The sequence below is a fragment of the Schistocerca gregaria genome, unplaced genomic scaffold (genome assembly GCF_023897955.1).
Source record: "Schistocerca gregaria isolate iqSchGreg1 unplaced genomic scaffold, iqSchGreg1.2 ptg000711l, whole genome shotgun sequence".
Lineage (NCBI taxonomy): Eukaryota > Metazoa > Arthropoda > Insecta > Orthoptera > Acrididae > Schistocerca > Schistocerca gregaria.
In genome coordinates, this window is record NW_026062089.1 from 479,830 (window position 1) to 482,774 (window position 2,945).

Here is a 2,945-nt window from a genome sequence, read left to right on the forward strand (position 1 = left end):
GCACGGGAGAATGTGAAAAGTGTTCATATGTAGTATAAACCTGAGAAATACGTCCGTTTTCGTCATTTGTTATCGAATCGCCAAAAAAAAAAAAATAAAGCCAGATCGTCACATTGGCCGCTCTTCTCTCTGAAACGGTTGTACTTATCGTCTGCAAAGCTATGTCGCGTGCTGCGTTATACGGAGACACTAAAATCAGCACAGTGGAACACATATGAAGCTTCTAAGTTGATGTAATAGCCAGTAAGAAGTAGTACAATTCAAACTTTAGGTATCGATTATTGACTTTTTAGCTGGCTTTGATGACTTGGACATGAGCTAGGACCTTAAGATTCAGTATGAAAGGAGGACTAGCAGCCGAGTTGCATGGGAGAATGTGAAAAGTGTTCAAATGTAGTAAAAACCTGAGAAATCCGTCCGTTTTCGTCATTTGGTATGGAATCAACTTAAAGCCAGATCGTCACATTGGCCGCTCTTCTCTCTGAAACGGTTGTACTTATCGTCTGCAAAGCTATGTCGCGTGCTGCGTTACGCGGAGACACTAAAATCACCACAGTGGAACACAGATGAAGCTTCTAAGTTGATGTAATAGCCAGTAAGAATTAGTACGATTCAAGTTTTAGGTATCTATTATTGACTTTTTAGCTGGCTTTGGTGCCTTGGACATGAGCTAGGACCTTAAGATTCAGTATGAAAGGAGGACTAGCAGCCGCGTTGCATGGGAGAATGTGAAAAGTGTTCATATGTAGTACAAATCCTGAGAAATCGGTCCGTTTTCGTCATTTGGTATGGAATCAACTTAAAGCCAGATCGTCATATTGGCCGCTCTTTTCCCTGAAACGGTTGTACTTATCGTCTGCAAACCTATGTCGCGTGCTGCGGTATGCGGAGACACTAAAAGCACCATAGTAGAACACAGAAGAAGCTTCTAAGTTGATGTAATAGCCAGTAAGAAGTAGTACAATTCAAGTTTTAGGTATCGATTATTGACATTTTAGCTGGCTTTGGTGCCTTGGACATAAGCTAGGACCTTAAGATTCTGCATGAAAGGAGGATTAGCAGCCGAGTTGTACGGGAGAATGTGAAACGTCTTCATATGTAGTAAAAACCTGAGAAATCCGTCCGTTTTCGTCATTTGTTAAGGATTCGACTTAAAGCCAGATCGTCACATTGCCGCTCTTCCCTCTGAAACGGTTGTACTTATCGTCTGCAAAGCTATGTCGCGTGCTGCGTTATGCGGAGACACTAAAAGCACCATAGTAGAACACAGATGAAGCTTCTGAGCTAGGACCATAAGATTCTGCATGAAAGGTGGACTAGCAGCCGAGTTGCATGGGAGAAAGCGAAAAGTGTTCATATGTAGTAAAAAACTGAGAAATCCGTCCGTTTTCGTCATTTGTTATCGAATCGATTTAAAGCCAGATCGTCACATTGGCCGCTCTTCTCTCTGAAACGGTTGTACTTATCGTCTGCAAAGCTATGTCGCGTACTGCGGTATGCGGAGACATTAAAAGCACCATGATTGGACACAGATGAAGCTTCTAAGTTGATGTAACAGCAAGCAAGAAGTAGTACAATTCAAGTTTTACCTATCGATTATTGTCATTTTAGCTGGCTTTGGTGCTTTGGACATGAGCTAGGACCTTAAGATTCTGCATGAAAGAAGGACTAGCAACCGAGTTGCACGGGAGAATGTGAATAGTGTTCATATGTAGTAAAAACCTGAGAAATCCGTCCGTTTTCGTCATTTGTTATGGAATCGACTTAAAGCCAGATCGTCACATTGCCGCTCTTCTCTCTGAAACGGTTGTACTTACCGTCTGCAAAACTATGTCGCGTGCTGCGTTATGCGGAGACACTAAAATCACCACAGTGGAACACAGATGAAGCTTCTAAGTTGATGTAATAGCCAGTATAAGTAGTACAATTCAAGTTTTAGGTATCGATTATTGACTTTATAGGTGGCTTTGATGCCTTGGACATGAGGTAGTACCTTAAGATTCAGTATGAAAGGAGGACTAGCAGCCGAGTTGCATGGAAGAATGTGAAAAGTGTTCATATGTAGTAAAAACCTGAGAAATCCGTCCGTTTTCGTCATTTGTTATGGAATAAACTTAAAGCCAGATCGTCACATTGGCCGCTCTTCTCTCTGAAACGGTTGTACTTATCGTCTGCAAAGCTATGTCGCGTGCTGCGTTATGCGGAGACACTAAAATCTCCACAGTGGAACACAGATGAAGCTTCCAAGTTGAAGTAATAGCCAGTAAGAAGTAGTACAATTCAAGTTTTAGGTATCGATTATTGACTTTTTAGCTGGCTTTGAAACCTTGGACATGAGCTAGGACCTTAAGATTCTGCATGAAAGGAGGACTAGCAGCCGAGTTGCCCGGGAGAATGTGACAAGTGTTCATATGTAGTAAAAACCTGAGAAATCCGTCCGTTTTCGTCATTTGTTATCGAATCGATTTAAAGTCAGATCGTCACATTGGCCGCTCTCCTCTCTGAAACGGTTGTACTTGTCGTCTGCAAAGCTATGTCGCGTGCTGCGGTATGCGGATACACTAAAAGCACCATAGTAGAACACAGATGAAGCTTCTAAGTTGATGTAATAGCAAGCAAGATGTAGTACAATTCAAGTTTTACGTATCGATTGTTGACTTTTTAGCCGGCGTTGGTGCCTTGGACATGAGCTGGGACCTTAAGATTCTGCATGAAAGGCGGACTAGCAGCCGAGTTGCACGGGAGAATGTGAAAAGTGTTCATATGTAGTAAAAAACTGAGAAATCCGTCCGTTTTCGTCATTTGTTATGGAATCGACTTAAAGCCAGATCGTCACATTGGCTGCTCTTCTCTCTGAAACGATTGTACTTATCGTCTGCAAAGCTATGTCGCGTGCTGCGGTATGCGGAGACACTAAAAGCAACATAGTAGAACACAGATCAAAC